Consider the following 23,865-nt stretch of genomic DNA (forward strand, 5'->3'; position numbering starts at 1 on the left):
AGCCTTTGTTCCAGCTTATCCTTGTGGCAATACTACTGTTAACAGTTCAGCAGGTGACTTTATATTTAAGGAATCTAAAGAAGCTTTTGCTATTAAGTTAAGCTACATCAAGATTGGACCAACAGTTTATCTTCAATCTATCCAAATATGTTGATCCTTGTTTCTGATTGACAACAGAAGAAAGCAAAAGAGAGGCAAACAGTCTGAAGTTTTCTTTAATATGCAAAATAGAGGCATTATAACTACTATTTGCAGTAGAATTTATGATAGACAAAAGTGGGTTTGAAAGTTATTTTCCTTAAAGAATTATTTTGCTTCTGATGCCCCACTGTTTTGCATTTATTAGCAAGTGATTTATGAAGGAAAGCAGTTAAATATTAGAAGTTCTGTGTTTTTATTTTTTTTTCTCAACAATTCCATATATGCTTTTGGTCTATTATGAATTCTGAGCTCCGTATTCAGTAATCATTCTTTATGACAACTTAAATATGTGCTGCATTATTTGTAAATTAGAAAGCAATTTATTTAGGAATCTCAGAAAATTACTTTTCTTCTAGGTGCTATTTTACAGTCTATCCATTTTTCTCTTTTATCTACGATTGCCTCTTCTATGTCACATGAGCCTTAGCAGATATTTCAGAGAGATGTGAATTGCAGGATTACCAAAAAAAAGTTTCAAAGAAAAGATCCAGCTTTGATTGTGGCCAGAAGGAAAATAAAAGCTCTATAAATACTAGGCAATAGCTAAGGAACAAAACAGGACCTTGTACAGGGCCACTGTTAAGAATTATATTAAAAAATATATATATATAATGAGATGCTGCAGTCTGGATCTGACAATCAGTTCTAAGTTCCTACTTCAGTATGAAGCAGGATTGGCCCCAGCATCCTCCTAAAACATCTTTCAGGAATTTCCACATGGAGAGATACTTTTCCTATGAATTACAAGACTTCACCTGACCCTATAATATTCTTTCAGCTGGATTTTGTGAAAACTCTTCTTCACTTATTGAAGTTAAGTAAGCATTAAAGGCTCGGTTCGAGACTTACATTTCCACTGGAGACACCTGGTACATAAGTTTAAATAAAATATGACTACAAAAAGAAAATTCACATTATGCAACAGGAAACACTTGGCAAACTACATCATACACATACAGCAGCTAAACAGAAAAATATTTTTGCGACACATTTAATGTGCTAACATGAAGCAAAGTAAGTAATTAACACTCAGATTTGAGCTGATGATTTAGCAGTTCTTTTTCATGTGTAACTCAGGTGCCAAAAAGGCCACTTGAGTTTCTATTGCCTTCTCTTACCTCATTCTAATGAACACTGCATACAATGGGAAAGAAAACAGAGGCTTTTGTAGCACCTCATTAGGAAATAAGGTGAATTTTAGCATTTCAAGAGTCTGGACCAAAATCTTGGGCAGAAGGCTTTATTAATCTGGAAATAAAGTTAACTTCATCCTTTGCCTCCATTCCAAATCTGCAAATTTTACAAAACAGTTTATATAAAGTACAGAAATGCAACATATGCAGAAGACAACCCACTGGAAGGAGGAAAGCCTTCTATCCAGCTAGTCTTGTGCTAAAAACTAACCCATCTGAAATTTAGGAGCACTATACGCATCCTGGCTGCTAGCCACGTGAATACCCATCCCAAAGCTTTTTTTACTCCTCCTTGCCGCATCCCATCCACTGGCTGAAAGCTGCTTTTGCACAATTCCTCAACCCTCTCCCTCCACAGGGAGACTCCCCAGCTGGCCTCTTATACCAGCTCCCAGCTGCTTCTGAGCTCTTCCAGAAGCCTGAAGAGCCAGGACAAGGTCTTTTGTCTCTGTTTTGACTCAAGTTCCAGTGTGTGCCAGGTCAGAGATTAATAAGACTTTGTATTTTCTTCAGTGTCACATAAAACTTCCTGAGACCATGACACATACACTGGTAAATGACTGTGGATCTAATTTATTGATAGTAACTTATTTACAATTTGACTATGAGAAACAGCTGATTGTAGACCTGGAATAACAAGTTTAACTTAACTCAGCAGTAATATAAATGACAAGTTGAACTAAATGATGGTCCAAAGCATGAAAGCAGGTGCATCAAATTAACATCTAGCAGGAAAACAGAATGAAGGCAATTAACACATGGGGATGCAGTGGGGAGGAAGACGGACCAACTGACAGAAATGTGCAAAAACCAAGATGCATCGAATTAGATTCCCTCTAGATTATGAGAATCTGGGGCATGACAGCCACATCATCTCAAGCAACAAAACGAGTAAAGTTTTTTCCCCACAGAAGTACCGATTGAGTAGGGAGCATGTGTTTGCTGCTACGAAGGTGCCTTTGTAAAGGCCTTACACATCCTTAAAGACTGGTATGCATAAACTGTACTGGAACCTCGTTTAATACATCAGGAACCAGGTTTTGAAAATTTGTAACCAAGTTACAACCACATTTACCAAAAAATCTGGCCTATGACACCTGTGTGTGTTTTTGGAGCCAAACCTTTTTACAGGCTCCTCGGTGACATTTAATTGGAAGTCTGGGTGGTATATTCAGCCTCAAGTCAGAAAAATGCCTTGGGTAAACAGCAGTAAGCAAACTTCGATAGATTTATTTACCACACAGTTAATAACTTGGGTGAACTATTTGTCTTGGGTCTAATATTTATTTTGGCAGAAAACTTAGTACACATGCTTTATTCTTTTTGACTCATATGTACGTAAATTTTGGAAATATCCATTGACAAATAGCAAAGTTCAGAACCTTTTCCTGAAAATAAACACTGCTGTATTGCTTTTCTATCAAAATGTTACTAAGCATTGAATTCACTCAACAGAAAATAGAAGGTTCTTTTACTGTCTCATACTTGCATCCTTCACTTCTTTTAAACAAACAGTAACACCCTCAAGAGAACATGTACCACACTGAATTACTTTATTTTCAATAAAATCCAGCAGTGGTACTATAGTAACTGTCTTCACCATGATTAATGTAGGAAACATTTGGAAAGCATGTTATTATTATTCTAAATTACATTTTGCTTGAATTCATTTTTATGCATGGTTACTAAGATATAAAGAGTTCTGAATTGCTAATTGTAACATTCATACTTGTGAGATAAGATGAGATTTGAAGAACAAGCACATGTTGCTGAAAGATTTTTAGTTTGAGAATTTGCAAACTAAAAAAAAGGGTGCAACATATTGTAAAAGTCAGTGTACAGGCTATCAAAACAAAAGATTATCGTGCCAATGACATCCTTAATTAAAGATTTCTGTTAAACTCCAAGACCATAATGCACTTCCAGCTTAATGCTGTAACAGAAAACAATTTTATTCTGCACTTATATGCTGTTTTCCCTCTTATCACTGTTAAGTGTTAAATCTTCTCTTTTCCTACAACTGTATTATCTGTTTCCCAAGCAAGGTAACACGCTTACTTGTAAAGTTGTGATAGATTAAGATGTACTGGCATTATCAATCAGATAATACACAGAGGGACCTGGACAGCAGTTCTCACTGTAGATTTTGCAGATTGCTTTAATGACACCTTTGGAAAACCCTGTGTTCAGCCCAGATGTTCCCTAGTAGATGTATGTTCTGGATGTACAGAGAAGTATACAGATGTGATTGGAAAATAATATGGAAAAAAATATTAGACTCCCTCTCCCATACTTTCCACAGCTGTAAACAATTGATCCTACAGAAGATAGACCTGGAGAGAGAAGGAAACAAAACTATGGGCATATCAGGGACCAGCTCTCCCCTTCTCTAGAGAGAAAGGAAGCATACAAGCAGGCACTGAAGGTTTCATGAGCAGAAAAGCCCATTTGCTCCAGTCTTTCCCAGTAATAGCCAGAAAAAATAACTTTCCTGTTTGTAACCAGCTATAGCACAATTGCAGTTTCTGTGCAAGGATTAAAGCTTGAGAGAATTGAGAGATGCTCAGTTCTAATTAGACTATGGATGTTGCATCTGAATTTAGCATTGCCACACAAAATTTCCTTTCAGTAGCAGTCAATTCATTTTCTGACTACTTGGCCTGAAATCCTAAATATCAATATCAGAAACCTGAAGTGCATCAGCGTCAAACACCAGCGATTTTAGATAACTAGCACTAGCACAGTTTTGAAATGTATCTACAGAAAATAATCGATAATTTATTTTGTGTTCTGAAACACTTAAGTGTAGAATATTCATAGATAAATCAGGAGGTGGGGGAAAAAGAATATTAACCAGTTGCAGCAAATAGTACCTCTCTGTAGTTATAACTCTGCTTTCTCAAACTTGCACTCTAATTATTCCATGCTTCAATATCCCAAAGGCAATTATGCATTTTTCAGAAGTTATTGGATAGTAATCAGTACTTTCAACAAGACTTCCAGACAAAGCCTACCCAATGCCTTATTTATTAATAATGGCACATACTTTGATTTATATTGTATGCATTCAGCAAAGAAACAGACTGTCTCTTGTGGAAAGCAAGCTCCCTCATTTAGCAGATAAAGACGTTTCACCTTCAACCTAGACAGAGTTACTGAGAGGTCATCAGCAGTCAAAGAAAAACTGTGGTTGTAGCTCTGTAGAGAAAGAACAGGTGTATCATGAAAAGAGTAAGTTGGGAACAGGGAGTATGTATGGATTGCATAGAAATGTACAAAGCTGCTAATATCATGGTACAGTTACCATGTGCATAATGGTAGCAGCAGCATTGTCACCCAGTCAATGGCTAGCTCTATTTGCATCTCACTTCTCTGCCCCTTGACTTCAGTGAGCACTGATTCAAATTCAGTGTTTGCCATTCTCTCAAAGAAATTGTCCCTCTTCCTCATTGTGGTTCTCCTAGGTGGTTGGAGAAACAAGGAGTTTCATGATTACCTCCTTAATCTGCTAATAACTTTGCTAGCTAAGATCTTTCTAGACTGTGCTTTCTATAGCCTAGAGTTTATTTATTTTTCTTTTCTGCCAGGCTTCTGTCTGTACCCAGAGAACATTCTTTCATAAACTGCAATGAGAATTTAGCTTGAGAAAAAGAGGATTTAAAGACCACAAGGAAACTGAAATTCATGTTTCTCTTTATGAAAAGTGGATTGGTCATTTTGCTTGCTTTAGGAACAACTCAAATATATTGAATCAATTTGTGTAGTTACAGGAAAAAACACAAAATTATTTAAAAGGAAAGTAAGAGTGTTGTAAGGGGAGAAAAAGAAGAAAAAAAAAAAAACCCCAACCCCAAATTTAAAAATACATTACTCATAGCCACTTGACAGTACCTAACTTTTTGGAAACCCTTTTATGCTTAATACATACCACTGATTTATTTCTAGGCTGAAATACTCTGTGCCCTTGAAATATTTCTCTTCAAATCTCCATTTACAGAATGTGTCAGCACAAAAGAACTTGAGAAAAACCTGGAAGGTATCTTGGCAGTCCACTAAAAAAGTTTTTTACAAAAAACAAAACAAGACAAAACTTTTTGGCTTAGGGTGTTATATACTGCTCTATACTGCTGGATTACCTGAAGGGGTAGCTATCTGGCAAAAAACATTGATCCAGCTTGGATCCTCAAAATATTACAGAAGCATTTACCCAGAGAGCACATTCAGAATGAGAAAAATGAAAGTTCTGCATTGTTCATTGCAGACTTACCCAAACTGTTACTCGGCTGAATTCATGCATCACCATGATGTATGAGATGTTACCATGAGGTCAGGCACAAGACTCAAGAATACAAAATACAAAGAAGTTAATTTTAAAACACTTTGGGTATTATCTAGAAGCCAACTGGTGTCAATGACTGAGAAAACTAAGACAAACATAGAGACAAGCTGGAATAAGGGAATCCTCTCCTTACGAAATGAAGGCTGAGATGGAATATGATTATATTTTATAAATAAAATGAAGGTACAAGCAATGGAGAACAACAACATCTATTCAACCTAGAGGCCAGTTTTGGCACTGACGTTTTCAGATTTCAACTGAAAGAATATTCGTCCTTGGAGATATTCAAAACTTGATAGACAAGGCCCTGAGTAGCCTGATCTAGGCTGGCCCTGCTCCAAGTGGGATCTCAACCAGATGACCTCCAGAGGTTCCTTCTGGTCAACTGTTCTAGGATTGTATTTTAAGGTTTGTAAATATTAAAGCCAATCATTTTTAGAAGAGCCCTGTAACAGAAGCAATGAGGATAAGAACTTCACTGCTACAAAACAGGATGGTAAATTCAGGAAAGAGACTATAGATGACAATGCCATAAATAGCAAAGAGCACGACTCAATGCCCAAGAAGGTCTCTTCCAGTCTTGCCTTCCTAAAAAGAGATGTTAAAAAAACAATTCCAGAATAGCAGATATTAACATCCAATAGACTTATTCATTTCACTGCCATCTGGCCTAAATTTCTTTCCGTTCCATTGATTTACTTGCATTAGTAATTGGCATTTCAAAGGGAGAGTTTCCACACAAATGCTCTATGTCACTATGATTAGTTTAGCTTTTACACTTTAAAAAGACCGGTTCTTGTCTGGAAATATGTGATTGCTAACTTAACAGCTAATACCTGTAAGGCAAGGAAAAATAGTAAATGGTAAGATATTAGTGTCTGGACAGATGCTATCGAGGAGTTCATCCTAAATCACTGCAAGGCCAATATATTTTATGCCTGTAATTGCTGCTCAAAGTTCACAGTGGCATTTTTGCTGATGTGCCTAAAAATAGTCTTCATGGGTGCTGTTAGAGTTGATTTGACAGCAGTTAAGGTATAAGGGGCGATGATCCAGCTGAATGCCTGTCCGAGTCATTTTGATAAGTGTATAGCCTGTACAGAAACTTCTTAATTGCTCCAATATTCTTCAGTTGTTCCTGTTCACAGAGTCTATGAGAAAGGTCATCAGTCACGGAGTATGTGAAGTTTTGATGTTTTGCTTACTTAACAAAATACATTTTAAAGAAAGCAAAATCAGTTAGTAAGAACTTAAGGAGGTTATGATGTTCCCTTTCCCAACAGCAAATTTGGAACATGAATCATTTAGTATCCCTGTTACAGGGGAGGCACATGGTTAGTACTAAACCTTGCTCTTACCTTATTCTTGCTTTGCAACAGAAAACATTATCTGTCTTATTTAGATGTGATAATAGTAGTAAATAGATTCACAGTAATTAAAAACCTGTGATATACTGAAAGGGGCAGATTACCTGCTTAAGTATGAGACAGGATGTCAGGAAATGCCATATTCTGGTCCTGGGCTTGCCACTGACTCGAGTGGATTTGGACAAGTCATTTACTATTTTTACATTTTTGACTAGCCATGAAAGAACACAGGCTACGTGTAGCAATATGTCTATAGAGGTCTGAAGCAACTTCACGGCTTTAAGGATGCTCTCATCACAACCACATGACCAATACACTACTGGCTCTTAATCTGGGGCACAAAGAAAGATAAACTTAGGTGCATGTCACTTTTTTCCTGGCTACAATCCAAACGTAGCTGTGAAGAAGGTGACAAAAAAGCTAGTGGATTGACTTTATTTCACTGGTCAGTCCCTTTGCTTTGGAATGAACTTGATGCGTAAGAAGGCACATTCATCCCATGAGAGATACCAGGTCTGAATTTGACCCTTTGTATCTAATACTGTATACATTTCAGATCGTATCAAGGTTGCCATAGTAACAAAAAGATTTGTATTTAATGGCAGAAAATTCAAAAAATACGATGTATGAATCCTGCATAATTTGTTGACACTAAATATTCGTTGCCTGAGGACTGTATCACTTTAAAATTACACATTTTTGCTAAGAAAGAAATTGAAACCTTGATAAAACACTTAAAATTTTACAGAATATTTGCATCTTTTCCGCTTGCTGCTTTTGGAAATACTCATTTTTTTATACCATCTCCAGTTAGGGAGCTCTCCCTGGTTCTGCCAGTGGGGATTTTAAACAGAAAGAAATCTGTCATTTATGTAAAAAAATAGATGAAATTAACCTCTACTTTCCTACTTCCCCTTTATATTTGCCCTTCCAGCCCGTTCTCTCACTTTAAGAGCTTCTGAGATATTATCTCCAAAGACTCTAAGTTTTTAACATTTTTCTATTCCCCAATGTGAAGTAGCACAAAAGCTAAACTTTCATATTTCCTTTTGTTGCAAGTATTTTCATATTTGCAGCTATGTTTCAACCTCAACGCCTTTCCTTATAAACCAAAAAAATACCAATAAGTTCTTTCCCCCAGTCTTTATCTGATATAGTAACAGATGGATCCCAAAACTGTAGAAAGACACCCACTGACTTCAAATCTGTAAAGTTTTAAAGTGCATCTGTAATGTGCCAATCCCCACCACTTTCCACATTCCTATGGAAAATTATAAAGGAGAGGATTTTAGGCCCCTGATAGAAGCATCCTGAAAAATCTCCCTTTCAGCTGTAGCATTTCTTCTCTAAAATGAGAGAAGTACCTGCACATTATCAGTTTTCCAGCTGCCAATTGCAGTTATGAAAATAGAGATTCTGTGAGTAGGTGCAACCCTGACCTGATGGTACTGCACCTCCACTGCACCACTCCTCAATGACATGAAAATCTGCCCCATTAAAGATTTTATATTCTCCTGCCCCATTTTCTTCTCCGTCAGCATCTGGCACCATGAGAAAACCCACAGCACTACACTGAAATTCCTGTAACTGCTCAAAAGAGCAATTGCTTGGTTTTGGAGAAAGAAAGTCTTATCTGATGTTTTAATATGAATAAATGAAATGCTTCAGCATCACAGTGGGTTAAAATTGTGGTTTATATGTGGAAAACCGGAAGGTGTTGCTTAATTCATTAATACATTTACCAGCAGTTCTTTTCATGTACTTTACAGACACTGATTCATCTAAAAACATTGACACTGGAAGAGGATTACCAACACTTTTAGAGCGCATACTGCATTTCCACATCTACAGGGTCAGGTTTACTATACGATAAACAACAATGGAACAGTCTCAAGTAGTTTTATGACAGGAGGAACATGGAAGTCTCCCCCATTCCACAATCAGTCCTAATTAATTAGTAATATTTCATGTCTCCTTGCAATGCAGATGTAACAGGCTATGTGGTTTTCTATTAAACTTAGAAAATACCTACAGTTTTCTCCAAAAGGTACTATTTAATTTGTTTCATTTTCAGGACAGGAACCATTTTTTGAAGAAGTATCCTGAAAGTCACTCTTAGAACTGGCTTTATTGTTCTTTGGATTTGAAATATCCTCAGGAACATTGTGAAATAGTGCAAAAGAAAGAGACATTTTCATATCTATAATGAAATTCTACTGAATAGGAGATTCGGTGCATTTTTGTTCCTCTGAACAAACTAAGAAACAGAATTCTGTACCTGGAACAGATTCAATGCAGCTTTCATTATACAGAGACCTGATAAAAATTATGCATATCTAGAAAGTCTGGTGCAACAATTGTTTCAGCAATGAAGGAACTGAGAAATTTGCTATAGTCATTGACAACTAGGAATAACAGACACACAACATGCCTTCCCGTTACTCACAGCTGTTATTACATATCACTGGGTGATAGCAGCTCCATTACTATGATTCAGGATTACCATATTGCTGGCATGTGCAAGCCCAGTTTTTCAAATTCTACTCTGTTACAGCTCCTTGGTCAGTTTTGAAAAATTTGGATTCTCCTGCACATTTTTATATTAATAACCTACTGTAGTCCTGTTTCTATTTGGATAATATTATATTAGTAAGATATAAGATGTTGAAATGATCATCCAGACCTTTGTCATGCAAGGCTACGAATTAATTAGTAAAATAATGGAGGTCAAGATCACCTACGGTACACTTTTGCCTCTTCATGAGTTAATTTTCAGGACTGCAAGTTGGAATTTTTGATAACCTGTGCTCCAGCTGACTGATGTTATCTTACATGAGTTACTTTCACTCTATTATAGACACCAAGGAGTCCTCATAGTACTTTTTCCAGCAACATTAAAGAAAATGTTCAAATATCCACCAAGATTAAGCTGATGGATCAAGGACCACAGATACAGGGAGTTTGGTTTTGGTTCAGTAAGGCAAAATATTCTATCGTACCATAATATCTCCCAGTTCTTAAGTGAGGATACCTTTCTCTTTCTTCTGTATAGGAAAACAGAAATAAGCTATTCTGATATTTTATTGAAGTTGAGCATTCCTTTCAATAGCAAACATTTCTGCTTCAGAGCACTTGTATTTTGGCCTATGCTATTCACAGGAGGCACTATTTATTTTTAACTTTACAAACAAATAATTACATTTTTTAAAAGCTCTTTAAAATATTATACTAGATATAAATGGGTTGAACTTTGCCTCTTGGCTGATCAAGAATGTCACCTAATTAAACGGTTTTGTGTTACTGCCATAGGCTTGGCAAGAAATGAAATAAACAAATACCAAGCAATTGTATTTCCATAAACTGCATGACACTGTTGACTTCCCTGCACTTAAAGAACGAAGTCATTACTCAAAGCAGCAGTGAAAAATATTTTCTTTGAATGAATGAAATTTTGCATTCTACACCAGCAAAAGTAATGTCAAGCATAGTGGGTAGAAGGTGATCTGTGTATAAAGGCGAGTGAAGCCACATTCTGAGGGAGATATAAAAATTCTGTTAATTAGTATTTTTAACTTTCCCATGTAGATGGCAGTTTAACTTGGGGATCAGTGCCAAATAACTTCCATATATTGCAGGATAACATGAGTAGATGAAAAGTGGAGAACAGCATCAGAGAAAAATAGAAATGGCTTTGGCTACCTACAGAAAAGCCAAAACAGTCTAGAACAGACAAAATCAATTCATTGATGTTCTCTACCCTGGATAGTGCAGAGTGACCAAAAAAAGAAAAAAAAAAATTTTTTTTCTGCATCCATTTCTAGACATGCTGAAAAGCTTATTTGGAGAGACATTTGGAGAGGAAATACCCTGTGAATTCAGGGGCTATTTCAGCTATAGGTCTATGGATATCTACAGCTAAGTTTGAATCTTCAATTAACCACACCAGCTTTTTGAATCCTCTATACCTTTAGGGACTTGCCCACAATCTCATTCAATATTGAGACAGTATCTCATGCTGCTCTTTTTTATATCACATCTACATATGCAGCATATGTTGTTTCTAATCTAGTTTTTGAATTTTCAAAACATCGGGGCTTACTCCCCTAAGAATGATCTAAATTAATCTTCACTTGCGCTCTTAATTCTTATGACAACAGAAAGATGGTATCTTGTATTTAAAAATTATAATTGAGCAGAGACATTTGGCAGAAAGATACATCTCCCCACCAAGTAAAGTATTATACATGGCACTAACGATAAAAACCATAGCACTGGTTATCTGGCTTTCACCAATTCACTGCAAATAATCTCTTTCCATGTCAAAACCACAAGTATGTACTGTATTCCAGAAGCAACTTCAAAAATTCTTGTTCTAGTAAAGAAAACACTTCACAATCAACGCACATTGACCTGCATTGTTTCCTAAGAGCGACCATTTTAACAAATGCTCCCCACATGAAAGCAGCACCTTCATGTCGTGTTCTAGCAGACAAAAAGGCAAAGCCAATGCAATAGAACCCGTGGAAATGTTGCTCTCTGAAGTTATGGTGTGTAAACAAACACCAGTAAATTCCTTTGATCTGAGTGGTTTTATCAAACAAAGCTAACATCTGAATTGCTGTCCTGTTGGAGATGTATGCATCTGAAGTATGCCTGGAGATGAAAACAAAATGTGGATTAACGCTTTCAACTCTGCAATCATTTCAGTGCTAAGAAAGTTTCTGCCTTTGCAAGACTGCCCTACCTACTTGCTACAAATCCTCATCTTACATCTATTAATAGGTTGATATACTAAAGTAACCTCGACACCTCTGCAGCAGCCCCTGGCAGCGAAGTGCCAACCGATCTAAAGTGCCAGACACTACTATGCCTGCATCTCACCTGAAACCTTCCTTTCTGCTACGGAGAATCTCCTGCAGAGATGCATTCTGCAAGGATAAGCTGCTGCTGCAAAGCCCAGCCAGCCTTGGCTTCCCTTCCTCAGCCCACCCTTCCTGTCCTCCCCTTTGCATTGGTGCTGCATAGACTAAAGGGAAGGGCTGGGATCATACACTTCAGCTACACTGAGAAGAATGCAGCAATGACCACAATTATTTGCAATGTTAGTGTGTGGTATTTTCTCGACACCAAGCATTTTAAATTCATTATCTCTTACATTTTGAACAACGTTATCACATATAATTATTATTATTGCTTTAGTTAATTCTCTAGTTAACTCATGCTTCAGTCAAGTCAAAATTTTACTTCATAATTAGAGCCTTCTATTCTGCCTATTAACCTCTTAACATTTTTGCAAGTTGTTAAACACAAAGAAGCTATTCTTTCTTCATAATTAGGAAGAATTCTAGTTTCAAGTCACCCTGGGCCAGCAGGGGGGCTCAACAGACCTTTAGAGGTTTGTTGGAAGTGAATTTCAATCTCACATTCAGAGAAGCAGAAGTAACTTTACATGCAACAGCCTGCTGCTCCACTGCAGCAGTAAAATCTCATGGTGGATCTTCTGCAAAAACACTGGTAAGTGATCTCCGTATTTACCAACACTAATAAAGACATGTTTTTCACATGAAGGAGTCAGCACATGAAGTTATTTTTCACTATTGACTGTGAAGGTCACAGAAAATTGCAGAGGTTCACAGGCAATGGCTTAGAGAGGTTTTGGGCAGATTGAACTTCTGTTGTGCTGGCTGCAGAGAAGAGAAGGGATTCCCCAAAAAAACTTTCTAACAGATGCCTCGCTGAGAAGTGATTATCAAATCATAAAATCATTCCTCTTACTTGCATTGGATAAGTAAATGGAAAGAAGAAACAAAATTACATGATCAATCATAACCAACTAGCATTTGCAGCACTGACTTCGCAGCAAATCCCTTCCACAATCAACAGAATTAGAACAAAATAAACTGCAAACTTTGTTGAGTAAATTATACTACCAAATGAAATCATTTTGATCTTTTTGTGGACATTCTAGAAATGGAAAATAATTTATTCCCTAATGTCCTTGAATGATGAATATTTGGATTTATTTCAGAAGGAATCAAAAGAGCCAGAGTGTGTGTGAATGTAATGAGTTTTGTTGCTGATACTGGGTAGCAGTGCAAATGGATCTATCATCTTCTTACCCATTAATGCTAATGCATGTGCATTGAAAATAGAATATAATCCATAATATATGCACAAAATCTGCATTATTGTTGGTACAAGAGTTACGCTTGTCCTTGGGCTTCAGTAATATTCACTCTTTTGTTTAATAAAAGCTTCATTATTTTTCCTTTTCATTGAATATTTATACTTCAGAGCAGCATTAGTAAGACCATTTTCAACCAAATTTTTACTATAATTCAACCATCTTCCCATTTATATCTCTTCAGGGATGAGTGAATCTGCCTCCAAAACTTGATAGGAGCCAAATATGATTGCACTTGAAGGTTTAAAAAAGTTGAAAAACTTCTCGTGTGAAATAATTTTCTAATTTCTTTACTTCTTCAGCCTTGCATAAGATACAAGTATCTTGCCAAAGAAAGTGATTTCCAAGAATACCCCTTTCCAGCTGAGCAAAATTCCCACTGACATCAGCTGGGCCAAGATCCTACTCCTTAAGTTTTTTCTTAAAACAGATTCAAAATTAATAATTAAAACAAAACAAAAAAGGGCAAAAAAACAAGCAGAAAAAGAGATTTCAAGCCTGAGAGAAGTAGACAGGTACTACTCTATGCATTCAGGTGTTTCCTTTACTATTTTTTGTCACCTGTTGTGTGTACTATATCAGTTTTCATTCGTGCAGCTGTCACAACTGTTGCCAATTTAAAGTGGTGTAGGATTCTTTTCTCTGCAAAATTAGACTAAATTTGCTAAAGTTGATCTTTCTATGAGAGATATTACATTCACTTCTGTGTGTTGTAACTGCACAGGTGTGGTTACTCTGATTAAATAGGGAAGCAGTGTTTCTGGAAGAACTCAACCATTCATGGAAACATGAATATCCACAATATCAGTTATAAAAATTGCAGCAGTAAAGCTATAGCCCTAGTTGTCACCTCAGATGTAAAAGTCACAGACATATGCATTCAACAAGCACATTTCTAGCTTGTCCTATTCCTACTGCAGCCCCCGGGGCTCTACCTTCAACTGCAAACTGCAGTACTCTGTCGTGGTATCCAGAGAGGACTTGTATGAGAGTCAAACTTGCTCTTCCAGGAATGCTTAGCCAGGATTAACTAAACCAAGAGTTTTGCTTAAAAAGCAAAAAAAAGAACAAGAAACAGAGAGACCACTTTAGAGAGTCGGGAATACAAAAAATATGAAGAGTACTACACACTTCAAGCTTTCTTCTGTCACCAATACACTGTTATTTAGTAATCAGAGTTGAATTTCTTACATGATTCTATGACTCCAGGAACTGGAGCATTAAAAACTACTGGTCCTGTAAACGCTCTCTGGTTTTTTTTTCCCCCACATGTGTTCCCATCTGCTGACACATGCAACATTTAGATGTTCTACAGCATACTCCTGCCTTGCTCAGAGCAAACCCAATGCAGTGAATATAGCATTAGCCATGGCCTTTGCTGCTCTTGTTTTACAGAGAGAAAACGAGCAGCTATTTCTAGTACCTGAATGCAGAATCTGCACTAAACTGGAAATGCCACAAAAATGAGGAGTTAGTGTCAATAAAGAAAGATTTTTTAAAAAAAAGCCAACACTTATCCCCCCACCCCCCTCCAAAACACTATTGCCAACACACAGGGAAAAAAAAGGAAAAATTCTGTCTGCGCTGCTTCTTCCCGTTTTGTCAGACCTACTAATTACAAATGGCATCTTGATAGTCCACAGCAAACTTTTTATTCTATCACAGTCTCCAAGCTAAGGTCAGAATGCACTTTGGCTTGTTCTAGTCTCATTTTCCATTCCTTGTTCTTTTGCAAAAATAATTGTTTTTTTCCACAAAAACAAAAAAGTAAAATGTTTCTGACTGTATGGGGGGGACGACACCCTCATAGACCCGAACAATTCATGAGCACAGTATGCCATCTGGGAAAAGTGTTTCTAAAAGCAACAATGGTTGATACATTCAGGTAAATTACTATATGGTTTCCCCAAACAATTTTACATATTTCCTTTTCTCCAGCTGAGATACCCAAGGGGGAAATGTCTGCATTTGGTAACAAATAAGTATAGCAAGTATTGTTTTCACTGATTTTCCTATACAGATTTCTAATACAAATATTCTATAGCAGCCATTATTTAACAATTCAGTTGATGACAAGCAGTCATCTGAGCCAAATACCAAATTCTAAGTCTTAGATGGGAACATTTCATCTGAATGCTGTTCTAACACACCTGCACAATTAAATTGCCTTGGTTTCTGTCCTTGGATAGATTTGGAAACAAAGAAACAAACAGTCCCCCCACTGCACACCCCAAACTGTTCTGAAGACAGGGGCAGGTTGAGACTAGTGTTGCAACTGAAAGGAAATGGGAAGAAAAACAAACAAACAAAACCCCCACAAACCACTCAAAAAAATCTTAAAAACTAAATTATTTTCAAGCCACTTAAGTATTGCTTCCTACTCAATCATAACACTAGGCTCGGAAAAGACTCTGAACATGATTGTGTCTTATGGTATGAATTCAATTTTCATTTCAGGTCCCATAATGGAAATGACCCTAATTCAGATTCTCTAGAGAAGATGCTTGCCCCTTGTCATCAGCTTAGATTTAATTTAAGAGAACATAAAAAAAAAAAATTAAAAGGTATAAATCACATTCCTGTGTTTGCTGTACTAGCATGATTTGTGTGAGGGAATGCTGGAGAAATAAAGAGCAAAGAGAGCACTTGAAATGTTTTGACTGCAAAAGCTTGCAAAAATGGTTTCTTCCTGACAAAATAAGATGTCAGTAATAGCCAACTTTCCTAAAAATGAGACTTAAGGACATAATGGCCAGTATATAAATGAATGGGGCAGTTGGATCCTTGCAGTTTAATGAGTAAGGACTCTTAAGATTTGATTCCCCACTTTGCAGGGGTATAAAAACAAACTTAACAGACAAGAATAGATTTTTTTTTTTTCTTAAAAAAAGAAATTAATAAAACCATCCTAAGAAAATACAAGCAAAAGCCAGGTTACTTATATTAGTGGAGAATCACATGTAGCAGTTTTGTGCTTCACCATCAACATCCTGTTCACTCTATTTTCTTCCATCATATTCCCCAAAGCCCCAGCATGGGTCTCCTTTAGGCCAGGCCACAGCTCTTGAGGTGCTGCAAAAATTTTACATGAGTAGAAATTTTACTAGCAGACAGTGGTGACAGGCTGGTGCACAAGGCTGGTGCAACAGCACGCAGTTCAGTAATGCTAATAAACTGACCTCAAAGCTTGAAACGCTAGCTACTTTATTTCAGTCACTCAAGCATATGAAAATCTGAGGCACATTTTTGCATGGTTAGGAATTGCAAAACTACACAAAAGCCTGTGAAATTCTTCTTGTGCTCTCATATGCACGTGGTTGAGAAGGGCATATACATGTATAAGGGCATAGTCAAATATGCTCTCATCAATCAGGTTAAATAATTCAGTTGTTCAGGGTCTACTCCCTCCTTGAAGATATTTTTCAGCAACTAAAATGACATCAGGTGACTGATTGATCTGCTAGTCATTTGGAATGCAAAATAACACTGGTTTGTTGCAAATATCTCCAATTTAGCACCTCTGTGTTTAGGAGTGTGTACCTGAATAAGCTACAAGAACAATTGGTTTAGTGAGTGAAAACAGTAAAATCTATGTGAGCACAAACAGCAGAAGGGCAATTAAATGTTTTAGTAGGTATTAATCCACGAAGAGCAGAACCAATGTTGCATTTGCACAGACCTCCTAGAATCTGACTGTCAACAGCTCCTGTATTGTGTCTTAAATTGCGACATTATTAAAAACAGGATGACATTCTTAAAATCTGCATTTAGATGAATAAATACAGGTTGAGTGGTTGCACTTGAGGCAATCATTTTGGGAGAACTCTGTCATGGCTTTTTTCACTAACAAGTTCCAGTTCTTACTCTCAAGTTTAGCAAAAGTGCACTGAAAGGATGCCAACAAACACACAATTAGAGATGATCAGAGTAATCAAGTACGAAAAGTTTCGATTCCTTATTTTGCTACCTTAAAGTAATATAAAAGAAAAATTGTTCTGACATCACACTTCCAAAATACATTAAAGAGAATAAAATCTCCTTCCACATGCTTCCTGTTGGCAATAAGCATTCTGCACCCAGCTGTACAGCACAGTAACACAATTTATTCTATTTAAATGTAAAAAGTATGTACAAAACGCAGCTATTACCTAGTTGCTGAAAGGTATTTTCTCCCAATTCAAAAACCCTTCAAGACATTTTAGGGCAATTAGTTAACAAGCAAGTTCTGATTTTCAGTTCTACAATGAATGCAGGCAGCATTTTAGAAGTAAAATAGGAGCATTAAGGCCCATCAGTATAGGTGTGATTTCAGGGAAGGTGGATGGCTTTTCTCTTCCACATTCTTGCTGGAGTCTCACCGAAAGGGGAGGGAAAGAGGCATGAGAATAGAGCAGTTTCTTTCCCCAGCAGCACGGGGTCTAACCCATACTGCTTAAACCACCTCTTGCTGATGAATTTAACAGCTATACTGGGAGGCTCAAGCCATCTTTGAGGTCTCCTGTCAGTCAGCTGTGTTCCCATTATGTCAGGCAGTAGCCAAATCTCCAGGGTGGCTTTGCAGTGGCTCTACAAGCCTGTCATTTATTCATGGCATACTAGTGGCTAAATTATTTCTAAAAGGCAGCCCCTGATGCAACACAGTCCTTATTGATGGGAAAATAAAGTTGACTGGCCGGTACTGAGGTATTTGATTGTGTTCAATATACAAGGGACAGAATACACACTTCCATGATATATTGTGATTAGTCTCGTACCCTGCTAAATGACATTATTATATTTAACTCTGGTCGAATAGGAGTGGAGTGACAGGGTGTTTACAAGTATTTTAAGTGAATTTCTCTCTTTAGAAGGACCAGGATTCTTTTAACCTCTCTTTTCCCACTACCACTCCTCTCGGTTTGGGTTAGCCCTTGTGCTTTTTGGTGGGTGGCAGAAGCCCAGTGTCTACTCTGACTACAAGTAACACCAGTTCCGTTCAGCCTGAAGTCCAGCACAGATCTGTACAGATACTGTTTACTGGGAAGGTTTATAAAACCCTTATGAATTTATCTCCCAAGTATGAATTGAGAGCAAGTCTTTCAACACATGCTCAGAAGCTTGGCTACTTATAAAAAAAAGAAAAAGAGAATTTAAAGATGCCACTCAGACAGTTCTCATACACTGCTGTTCCAATGCACAAAGAAAACAAAATACAACTGAAAAAAACATATTTGTATCTGAATAATGCAGAATAAAATAATAAATTGCATCAGACAGCATACAAGTCGCTGTCCATTTCTATTAGCAGTAGTTGTAGGCAGATCCAATGTTACAGAATGCTTCATTCTGCAGTTTTCCTTTGGGTGTCACATAAATTAGCCAGAAAAATATTTAACATTCCTTAGGAACAAGCTGTCTTTGTCACTTTGTCTTGACTTTATCTGTGTGCATTAGACTGCCTGAAGAGTTCTTGAAGGCTCCTCAACATCAGAAACAGAAGCTTCTCACTTTAAATTGTAGTAACAGCAGTGCCCAACTTAGCTGGCAAAACAGAAGGAAAACTGTCTCAAGTGCAACGTTCCTGAGGTCTACACTATGAAATCCTGGATGCATGAAAAATAGGAGCATTTTTCTACTCTCCCATTCCAACTGAAGGCCAGGAAGGAGTGACTAAAGAACAAAAATTTTTCAGTGACTTTTTTTTAAATAAGAAATAACTATTTGTCAAAACTAAAAGTATTTACAGAAATGCAACGATGACTATGAAATGTTTTGGGGAATATAATTTGTAACAACTTCAGAAGTTTTTCTTGTATACCAAATTCTTGCATATCTTTGTAATGTTGTGAACAGAAAAAAATATTGAGCCAGGCCTTTATATAGTAAGGTGAACATAAAAAACACTGAGTTAGTACTATCTTACTGTGATTCAAGACAATTCAAGTCGTTGAAAATATCATCACAGAAGTGAATCATAAAAAGGATCTAGATCTCTCTGATGAAAGGCATTTCTCATTGAATCAGATATGAATGTTGAGTACCTTTAAAATTACTCTTTAGAAAGTACACAGTTTCAAAAAAAATATTTTTAGCAGCAATAAAATATAGATAATTCTGACTTTGCAAGACATTAAGTATATCGGCTTTATAAGACTTACCATCTATCAAAAGAAGAGAGCTTTTGGGGAATGGATTTGGAGAGCAGGGTATGTGGATGGGCGGGGTAATGCTCGTGTTGACGTTACACCATCACAATGTGTTAGTTATCATGTGATGTGTTATCATCACAATGTATTATTTTAGTTCTAATATAATGCTTCCTCTTACAAAAATGTCAAATACAAGATTTTTTTCTTGCAATTACAGTCTGTTTCGATATATAAAAGGGATTTGTCTTAACAAGAAAGGCGTTTGTAAAAGGAATAATAGTCTCCAAAGATTAGCATATATACTTGCATGTGTCTGTATAGAAACACGGGGGGGGGGAACACTATCTGAACATTGCCTCCTTAAAATAATACTGTATCGACCAAAAATATTTCAAATTGTGTGTACTTCTGTAAGCTAAGAGATGCCAAAATGCATTATTTACATGAGTACATTCCAAAAAGGACTTTGAAGGAAAAGACAAAAAACAAACACTTACAGCTTCTTTGCTCTACTTAAGCATTCATTGAGTCAGAACCTGAAAGACTACTCACAGTTAACATGTTTCAGACGTAGAAGACCTAAGTTAAAATTTCTGCTACGTACTTGATGGAATAAAGGTTGATGATAGCTGCCCACACCCCTGGTTGGTGCTCCGCACGCTAGCGCCTTTCTACTGCTCTCTCTCCATCTCATCTTCCCCACCCCACAGCAGAACAGAGAGTTCAAACCCAGTACAAAAGCTTAGGTTTCTCTGCAAAAACACTTATGTCATTCCATCTGCTGTGACAGATGCACCATCATCCTGGCAGTTAGTGAAACATGGCAGCTACAAACAAGGCCAGAAAGACACCAACATGAACTATGTAACCTTCCACTGGTCCACGTGCCAGAACATAGCAGCGTGTTCTCCAAGTTCCAACAAATTGCACCACAGATTCAAACCCTATAACCTCTCAGGCTACACATTTTAGGTGTTGAAACAGAATACATTTAAGGGACATACTGAAGATTATATGATGATAACAGCCTATCATACGAAGAGAGGCACCAAATTTTAGTTACCCACATGCTGTTTTAATGCCACCTGTTAACATGTCAACATCTTACTGTGTGCTAAACTAAGATAAACAATAGTGACCAAAATCTAGCATTGGGGGATATATTGCATCAGGATATTTCAATTTCATTGATCTGGATTGCATTATGTGTCTAACAGGTAACAAGTAACTGTGCATGCATGTGAGTAATAGGGTTGGGAAGAACACTGCCAGCAGCTCAGCCCACACCACCATCACTGGGAGTAGCTTGCTCTGCACTCCTGTTCTGTTTGCAGGCTTGAGCGGCCAAAAAATTGCCCTCTCCACTTAACTGCTAACATGAACATTGTTAGCTCCTTCTGTGGCTGGATTGTGGGTATACAGAAACTCATCTTTAAATACAGAGGATCTACTGCATTTGAATGAAGGACCTTTCATGTGCGACACTGTACGCGTTAGATGCACAGTTCAAAAAAATTACACAATAACTGGGGTATACAGGAGGCTTATTTCAGGTGAAACTGTTTTACAAGAAGCTTTTTTTTTCTGATTGTGCTCCACTTTGACAGTCCATACATAATTTAAAAACAATATATTTTCAATTATTTTGAGCTCCCTAAACAAGAGAATTTTTATGGAGGTTAAATATAACCAGGTAATCATTAAAACGTTGCTTGTGTTGCCATTTTTTTGCAGTTCAAAAGCAATGTTAAAATTTCTCAGTCATAAATGAGACCTCCAGGGAGGAATGGTTAGAAAGAAGTTTAATCAGATTTTCCAGAAGGAAGAGGAAGAAAAAATCCGGCAAAATAGCCTTCAATTTTCCTACTCTTTTGCAATCAAAGTCAAAGCCAATAACCCATCCATACTAAAGTTATTCCAACAGCAGTATGTTCCTAATTTCACAAAAAAGCACTGTCCAGGTGAAGTTTACTGCATGACCAGAAGTGTTTGGGCTGCATTGTCCAAAATGTTCAGGTTTGTAGTTTGACATGACCTCATTATTACTAAATTAAATCAGAGCCTTGTAAGATGTTTTGAAATCCCTGCCAGAAGTTACTGAACTGACAGCCTAGTAAATCATCTCAGTGACACCTTAGTAAGCAGTCAAAAGAAATCAGCTTTATGTTCCTTCCCTGATAGTTCAGTGTTCAAAGTACTAGTAGGCTACAAACATTGTGGGTGCAAACATATATCATCTATCAAAGATGGACAGACATGTTGAGTATCACAGTTCTTGTAGGTATAACTGATTTCCTCATTAAAATCCCATATTCGCATTTAGCATTTCCTGGAAGTTGGTTGTTTTTTAATACAGGGGAAGAAATTGTGCATCATACATTCAGATCACCTGCTGCTCCAATTCTGAACCACCAAGTTTTCTCTTCATGGTTCCCTTTTACATTTCTTTGGGTAGTATTTTCAAAAGCACTGAAGTACTGAAAATTCCTTGGTTGTTTAAGTACTTTTGAAGATGCTTCTTTTTTCATTCAAATGGGATTGATGCACTACGAAAAGCTTGAGATAAGCTCTCAGTTTTCATAGCACACTTTGAGGCTGGTAGATCTCCAACCATGTGAAAGTATCGTATTCGCTCACAGGAGCCCCCTGAGACTACAGAGCATTATTTAAATAGATGCAACACAACCAAGAAGTTTTCTAGTTTTGGAGCCTATGCAAGTTTTCTTATCTCCACTTCATGCATGGGTATATCAAAAGCCAGATATGTTAAATAGGATGTCTTCAAAAGTCTGACTCTGAGAATCCCTTACCCCTTGGCATTATTAGACACACAAAAAATGTGCAGCTTTTTTCTTATCCACAGTATGAATGGTGAACTCCAGGCCTTTGTCATCAAACAACTTGATATAGTCAACCAATATTTGAAAGCAAAATACTTTTAAAGAAATAAAAGAAGGATGAAAAGTTATATGAATACATGCTAAAACACCTCCTTGCTATCTCAGCATATTTAAGATGACATTTTACCTGCTTTCTTCAGAAATCCTTAGGGAGGAACTAGGAAAACATATCTCAAGTTTAAGCTAAACAGGGGGAACAAGAAGTAGCTCCACGGTTTCAGGTGTTCCTAAAGCCCCTAGCCTTTATGCAAGGACTGTGCTTCTGCAGAGGGGGTGTTTTGTTTCATTTTCCTCCCCTCAACTTCAGGAAAACGCAACCTAACAGCATCTTGATTTTGAAAAGTTATTCAGACTGCAGTTGTATGTGCCAGCCAACACTATCATACAATCATGGGGTTTTGCATCTATCCTGTGCTTTCTTGGCATTTAAAAGCAAGTGTATAGGAGTAGTTAGCCAAATTTTACAGACTGTATTAAAATAAACCATTAAAGACCAGCAATATTAAATGAATGCAGATACACGAGGAATGCCTTTTTAGCATGGAACTCTCCATTTCTGTCACCAGAAAGAAGAAGAAAACATGAGCTCCAAGATAAGAGATAAGTGCTTGCTGTCAAAATAAACTAAACTGTCTAGAGTTCCTATTAATTTCTTTCTTGTACATTGAAGGAATTACATCTGAGAGGCATTCAAAAGAGAAAACTTGATCAAAAGTATTAATTTTGGTGTGTAAATAGCTTGAGGATAAACACTTAAAATCATCCTGCTGACTCTGGAGATTATATTTACTGAAGAAAACAATATATAGTTGTATAAAGCCTATTCATAGTAAATTAATTTACTCTTGATGAAGCACATGTGTAGTTGAGTTGTCGCCAGTGCTCGTTGCTATTGAGTTACACCCTTTTTAACCACACCACACCCCCTTCCTTTTAGGGGAACAAACCCAAAGTGGAAGAATTAAATTACCACTGGAACTCGGATCCATTTTGTAACGTTTGCCATTTTACAGGTGTATTTCCATGTAAATAGTTTAAGAGGACTCAGTGTGCTGTCTTCTCTTTGAAGAAATTATTTCTAACCAAAAAGTCTGCCAAATTTGAGGGAAGATGCAATCCAAAAATTGCACAATCAGATATTTTCACATCATTTTAATATTTAAGCAGTATATTAGCACTAATTATCATCACAGAAGTTGACAGCCAAATTCTCTGCTGCCATAAGCAGTGGCATTGGCTTCTGGACTACATTACTTCTGCTGCTGTCCAAGCAGGGATGATAAAACACAGAACCAAAAAACAGATACAAAAAATATATCCAAAGTCTAGGTTATTTAATAGTTTTAGTTTTGCTTATCATATCCGTGAAAGAGACCGATGAACTCTATCAATTATAGTTAGGAAGTCACCTTCTTTTCCAATTATTTCCAGACAAAGTTTTCCAGGTAAAGAAAGCTTCACGTAAACACACCTTTTTGTATCTATGTGCTGTTTCAAGCAGTAAGAATTCTCTCTCCTATGGAAAATTGACTGAAAATCTTTATCTGCTAGTA

Source organism: Haliaeetus albicilla, chromosome 2, assembly GCF_947461875.1.
Source record: "Haliaeetus albicilla chromosome 2, bHalAlb1.1, whole genome shotgun sequence".
NCBI lineage: Eukaryota > Metazoa > Chordata > Aves > Accipitriformes > Accipitridae > Haliaeetus > Haliaeetus albicilla.